Below are 7,522 nucleotides of genomic sequence, written 5' to 3'. Positions count from 1 at the left end.
GAGACTGAAGGAAGGGTAAGCCAGCCTAAATATAGCTATCTCCTGAGAGGCTCTGACAGTATCTGGCTTTGGGGTTTCTAATACCCAAACCAAACACAGTAGATTTGCTGCTTCTTGCTTGGGTATGTAAGAGATGTCATGGCATGGTTCCCTCCCCTAGAACAGAGCCCTAAGTACATGGGCCTCCACAAGTGTTTATTTTTGCTGTGGGCATAAGGCTTGTTTATTTAAAAAAATGTATACACTTTACTTCATGTTCTTCCTTTGAGAAATATTCTCCCTGCCAAGGTTATTAGCTAATGTCCTCTCTGCCAGCAATCAGAAAGCACAGATCTGAGTGGTGGAGGTGTTACTAATATCTCAGCAAAGTGGTCCATCCTGAGACCTTCAGGACAGTCCCTAAAGCTGTGGGAAAGAATACTGAAAACTAGAGTTCACATTTATATACTTTGTCAACTATGCAAAATAGAAGGATAATATAAATATAATTTATACAATACAATATAAACACCAATATACAATACTTTAAATATAAGTATTGTATAAGGAACTTCACAGATCTAAAAGAATAGAGGAGTCTGTACTTTGAATTAGTTTGTCAGAAAGATAGTAAGGATGGAGATAAAGGGATTTAGGTAGTGGTGATCACAGTGCAATTCTCATCCAGCTGAATTTTTTTATTTGTGCTTACAAAAGCAGGCAGATTCCTCAGTCTAAGGTTAGCATGGAAATGAGTGAGTATACCCAGGCCCCTTAGTGGTAAAGATTCTATTTCCAGGGTTGGATCCCACCTAGCTAGCTTATTGTCTGTGCTTAACAAAGGCAGGCCAATCTCTGAATTTGTTTGCAATATATATACATATGTATTGTATATATTTTACATTGTACATATTGTATATATATATATATGCAATATATATGTATATATACATATATATACACATACACACACATACATGTATATTATATATATGCTTGTATATATATTTTCTAAGAATCAATAGGCTGGTGTCATGGGATGCTAATTCCATGGTCTAATTGAAAAGGGATCCTGGTATAATGGCGGAATTTATGTGTAAATAAAAGCATGTGGTTTTGATCTTCAAGATATGAGCTATTGAGAGAGATTTTAGAATAGCAAGAACAAGCTGCCTTGTGCAGAAGATAGGCCAGCAGCTTGTCACCCAGGACTTGACTCCATGTCATTTGTTTCACCATTTTCTAACATTCCTTTTTCAGAATGCCTCTCGAAGGCTAGGCTGGTCCTTGGATCTGGATGTGCCACCATGCTCTTTATCATGGTGATAATAAACTAATCCCCCAAAACTGTAAGCCATAACATATCAAATGCTTTGGTTCCTAAGAGTTGCCATGGTCATAGTGTCTCTTCACAGACATAGAACATACCGTAAGAATATTGGGTAGAAAGATGTATATTTAGATTAACTTATTTCCATTTTGTAATTGAAGTCATACACATACACAAAACACACACACACACACACATACAGAGAGAGAGAGAGAGAGAAAGAGAGAGAGAGACAGAGAGACAGAGACAGAGATTGCCTAGCATGAAAAAAATGGGATCCAATGACCAACACTTGGTTGGAAAGAGGAGGAAACCCTTAGGCAGAGTGCAGTAGAATATGTTGGTGATCGCAAGGAACACCTGAGAAGAGGAGCTAGGAGGATCAGGACTCAAGATTATTCTCAGCTACTCAGTGAGTTCGAGGACAGGATGATCTATGTGAGACCCTGTCTCAGAGAGAAATGAATGGACAATCAAGTCTAATGTACTTCCAAATGATTAAAAATACATAAAAGCAGAAATGGAAACAATAAAAGGACTGATCACCCAACGTAAAGGTATCTATTGATAACTGAATGCACTTCCTATTTGCTTTTAGTTTCTTAATGCACAAAACTTTAAAAAGCTGTGACAATCACATTGTTGTGGATATGATCTATGCAATGTTTAGTTTCATAGATTGACTTTGTTACTGTTTAAGAGAGGGACTTGTGGACTTTGACAATTGTGTTGTATACCTACGTCCCTGTGCCTCCCCCCTACACACACACACATGACTATTGTGTTGTATACCTACCTCCCTGAGCCTCTCCCCTACACACACACACACACACATGACTATTGTGTTGTATACCTACCTCCCTGTGCCTCTCCCCCCTACACACACACACACACACACATGACTATTGTGTTGTATACCTACCTCCCTGTGCCTCCCCCCTACACACACACACATGACTATTGTGTTGTATACCTACCTCCCTGTGCCTCTCTCCCCACACACATACATCTGGAGGATAAGAAGATGCTCATGCTTAAGTTCCTATTAAAATATTGGAAGTTGAGTCAGAAAGACATGCTTTTCAGTAACAAGAACTGAATGTCCCTGCAGTTAATAAGAAACTGGGCAGGTAAAGCGAATGGTTTAGTTCCATAGGCTCCAGAAAGATGTTTGTTAAAAAAAAAAAAAAAATTGTTATTTGTTCACCTAAGCAGAAATTGAAGCAATAAAAGGTCTGATCACCCAAAATAGAGGTATCTATTAATAACTGAATGCACTTCCTACTTGGTTTATTTTCTTAATGCACAGAAGTGTAAAATGGTTTGACAATCACATTGTTGTGGAAATATATATATACATACACATATATTCATTCACAGAGGTAAGGTAACTAGGTTAACTAGGTTCCTATGGTTACAAGGAACAAACAATAAAATAATATGCAGCATTCCTTGCTCCTGTAGCATAACCAAAGTGTCTTTCCAGAGAGCTTTTGCTTCTCATATTATTTACATCCAGGGACTTAGTGATTACACTATCTTTTTTTAAGTTCAATTTTCTTTTTTTTATTGATTTAAGTTTTATTGCATTATGATGAGAAAAGATACATGATTTCAATTTATCTGAATTTGTTAACATTTAGAAACTTATGTAAATAGGAATACATCACATTTTGTTTCTCTTTTGTACTCTAACTCCTCCCAGAGACCCCCCCTTCAATACTTGCAATACCTTTTGGGTTTTTATAAATTTTGTCATATTCTTTAAAATTTATAAAATATTATAACAATAAAAATGAATATTATGAATGTTGTTTGATATAAAACATCAATTTAACTGTCTTATGTAGATGCTTTTATACAGCAATACTGAAAATACATACATTTTTCTCAATATAAATTTTAAATAACTCCAAACATATTAACTGTATATTTTAAAATAATACCTTACTACTAGTATTTTTTTAAAATGAACATAAATAGATAAAGTCTTTTTGTTTGTTTGTTTTGTATTTAGTAGAGCTTAAAATCTTGGTTCTTACTGTGGTATAAGCCCCAAATAAGAACAATTTTTAGACACTGGACATTATTGTAATTAGGCTGTACTTCAATGACCCTCATATCACCAAAGGATTTTACCTCCATTGTAGCCAAGCTGAGAGTGGACAGTTCTGCTGGGCCAAGGAATGAATTGTAGGCACAATTTTTGGATACAGACTTTCTGCTATGGTCAAATCTATTTGACTTGAGTGAGTGACTTCATTCTCAGCCCACACAAAACAGGTTATATTCATTTAAGAAATGGTGTGTGTATTCTCTGAATTGTCCTTCCTTCAGTCTCTGCTCCATACTTTGTCTCTGCAACTCCTTCCATGGGTATTTTGTTGCTTCTTCTAAGAAGGATCGAAGTATCTGCACTTTGGTCTTCATTCTTCTTGAGTTTCTTGTGGTTGTGGATTGTATCTTGGGTATTCCAAACTTCTGGGTTAATATCCACTTATCAGTGATTGCACACCATGTGTGTTCTTTTGTGATTGGGTAACCTCACTCAGGATGACGTTTTCCAGATCTATTCATTTGCCTAAGAATTTCATAAATTCATTGTTCTTAACAGCTGAATGGTATTCCATTATGTAAATGTACCATATTTTCTGTATCCATTCCTCTGTTGAGGGACATCTGGGTTCTTTCCAGCTTCTGACTATTGTAAATAAGGCTGCTATGAACATAGTGGAGCATGTGTCCTTATTACATGTTGGAGCATCTTCTGGGTATATGCCCAGGAGTGATATAGCTGGGTCTTCAGGTAGTACTGCATCCAATTTCCTGAGAAACTGTCAATCTGATTTCCAAAATGGTTGTACCAGCTTGCAATCCCACCAGCAATGAAGGAGTGTTCCTCTTTCTCCACAACCTCACCAGTATCTACTGTCACCTCTGTTTTTGATCTTAGCCATTCTGTCTGGTGTGAGGTAGAATCCCAAGGTTGTTTTGATTTGCATTTCCCTGATGAGTAAGGATGTTGAACATTTCGGTAGGTGCTTCTCAGCCATTCAGTATTTCACAGTTGAGAATTCTTCGTTTAGCTCTGTACTCCTTTTTTTAATAGGGTTATTTGGACAAAGCTCAAGTCCAAATCAGAGACTGCAATGGAGGGTTCTGATTGTTCAGGCAGCATGTGTATAGTAGAGGATTGCAAATTCAATCATCAATAGCAGGAGAGGAGCTCGGCCCTGTGAAAGTTCTGTGCCCCAGTGTAGGGGAATGCGAGGGCCAGAAAGTGGGAGAGGGCAGGGTGGCAGGCATGGGGAAGGGGGAGGCAACAGGGGTTTGTTTTTGTTGTTTTTGTTTGTTTCTTTGTTTTTTGGAGGGGAAACTGGGAATGGAGAAATTTGCATGTAAATAAAGAAAATATCTAAAAGAAAAAAAAAGAAAAAAAATAGGGTTATTTGGTTCTCTGGAGTCTAACTTCTTAGCTCTTTGTATACACTGGATATTAGTCCTCTATCAAATGTAGGATTGGTAAAGATCTTTTAGCAATTTGCTGTTTTGTCCTATTGAGTGTTCTTTGCCTTACAGAAGTTTTGCAATTTTATGAGGTCCCATTTATCAATTCTTGATCTTAGAGGATAAGCTATTGGTGGTCTGTTCAAGAAATATTCCCCTGTGCCCATTTGCTCGAGTCTCTTCCCCATTTTCTTTGCTATTAGTTTCAGTGTAACACATTTTATATGGATGTCCTTGATCTACGTGGACTTGAGCTTTGTTCAGGGAGATAGGAATGGATTGATTTGCATTCTTCTACATGCTAAATGCCAGTTGAGCGAGCACTGTTTGTTGAAAATGCTGTCTTTTTTTCCGCTGGATAGTTTTAGATTCTTTATCAAAAATCAAGTGATCATATGTGTTTGGGTTCATTTCAAGGTCTTCAGTTCTATTCCTTTGATCTACCTGCCTGTCACTGCACCAATACCATGCAGTTTTTATCACAATTGCTCTGTAGTACAGCTTAAGGTCATGGATGGTGATACCCCAAGAAGTTCTTTTATTGTTCAGAATATTTTTCACTATCCTAGGATTTTTGTTTTTCCTAGATGAATTTTCAAATTGCTCTTTCTAACTCTGAAGAATTGATTTTGAATTTTGATGGGGATTGCATTGAATCCGTAGATTGCTTTCAGCAAGATGGCCATTTTTACTACATTAATCCTGTCAATGCATGAGCTTGGGAGATCTTTCCATCTTCTGAGATCTTTTTCGATTTCTTTCTTCAGAGACTTGTACTGAGCACAGGGTCCACAATGAAAAAGGTAGAGAAAGGACCCAAGGAGCTGAAGGGGTTTGCAGCCCCTTGGCAGGAACAACAATATGAACTAACTAGTATCCTCAGAGCTCCCAGGGACTAAACCACCATGTAAAGAGCACACATGGTGGGACTCAGGACTCTAGCTGCATATGTAGCAGAGGATGGCCTAGTCAGTTATCAATGGGAGGAGAGGCCCTTGGTCCTGTGAAGGCTCTAGGCCCTGGTGTAAGGGAATGACAGGGCCAGAAAGTGGGAGAAGTTGGGTTGGTGAGCATGGGGAATGGGTAGGGAATAGGGGTTTTCTTGGGAGGGGAAACTAGGAATGGGGATATCATTTGAAATGAAAATAAAGAAAATATCTAATAAAAAATAGGAAAAAATAACATGTTTATCATTACTAAATAGAAATGGTAAGAAGGGAATCCACCCCCAACACACACACACACACAGGAAATGTTACTATGTTGTTATATCACTAAAAGAAAAGTTCCATCCAGCATCCAGGAGCAAGGCTGTTTCTATCCTACTTACCTAGGCTTTGGGTCAGTTGCTTCAAGGAGGAAGTCAGTAGGTGCTAATCGGAGTGGCCACTGAGTTCATGCCTATTGACCACCTACATTGTCTTCTGCACACAGAATTGCATCTGTGCACAGGTGAACCGTCTTCCCATGGGAGCCATGCTCTGGATGCACACTGATTCACAGTATTCTCTCAACATGCTGTCTCCTACCTGTATGTAATCCCAGCCCTCAGGAGCATTAGGCAGTAATATTGCTAGTTTATCTGAGCTATACATGAGTGAACCTCATGCTAGCCTGAAGTAAGCTTCAGTTTAAGAAAAGAAAAAAAAAGACAACTGTCTTTTACCTGCTCAAAAAGGAACAAAATATCATCCTTAACTGATCTGTGCACCTTGCACAATCCGTAGGGATGTGTTGATGATACTAAAACGTTGGTTATGAGATTTGTGTGTTACAGAATGTACAGCTCTGACAAGATTCTTCCACTATGATACTGAACTGCTGGTCCAGCCCCCTGCTTCCTCAGGCTATCCAGAAACTTGCGTCCAAAACAGCTTTCATATTACTGTTGATTCCAGGGAATCTCACCTCGTGAAACCAAATATCCAGAGTCTGGATAACAGATGCTAAATCTGGCTTTGTTAAGTCAAATGAGTTCTTCTAATTTTCCTACCCCTCCCCACTCCTAGAGAATTTCTGGTTGCCTCTATTCAGTAGGAAGAAGTTGTAGAGACCTGTCATCGTGATATTTTGGGTTTAGGTTCCTGGTGATGATTATTTTACAAATTATAGATAGGTTGTCATTTAAAAGGATAATGTGGAAATGGTCATGAATCTGATCAGGAAGTAAATAGATGGGATGAATTACTAAATTTTATCCATGAATATAACATTGTATAGCCATAATCTTAGTTGATAGAAATCTTTATATGTGATACAAATTGAAGTTATAATTTCTTTCATTGGTACAGAATTTATATTGTTACAGATTTAATGTTTTCATTGCTATAAACTTCTACACATGCAAAATTTGTGATTAATATTTTTACTCTTAGATAGGCATTGTGCCTATACAATTCATTTAAGAGTAAGAGGCTTAGACAAGTCCTTCTAATAGCTGCTTTACAAACTATTTAAGATGATTAAGTAATACAAATTAAGGGTTAGATAGCAAACCCATGGTTTTATTAGATTCTGATTTAATTATCATAAAATGTTTTTAGTTTGCTCAAATAGGAAGGGCTAGGAGTAGTTAAGGTTTAACAATCCATATATACTTTATTTAGATATTCTTCAAAAATACTAGAAATCCACAGAATGTGACATTTAATGTCATTCCATTGTTAAGGATCTTTTGAATATGAGACATGCTTATCCCTGAAAGCT

The sequence above is a fragment of the Mastomys coucha genome, unplaced genomic scaffold (assembly GCF_008632895.1).
Source record: "Mastomys coucha isolate ucsf_1 unplaced genomic scaffold, UCSF_Mcou_1 pScaffold1, whole genome shotgun sequence".
Classification (NCBI taxonomy): domain Eukaryota; kingdom Metazoa; phylum Chordata; class Mammalia; order Rodentia; family Muridae; genus Mastomys; species Mastomys coucha.
Note: the sequence above shows the minus strand (reverse complement) of the source record.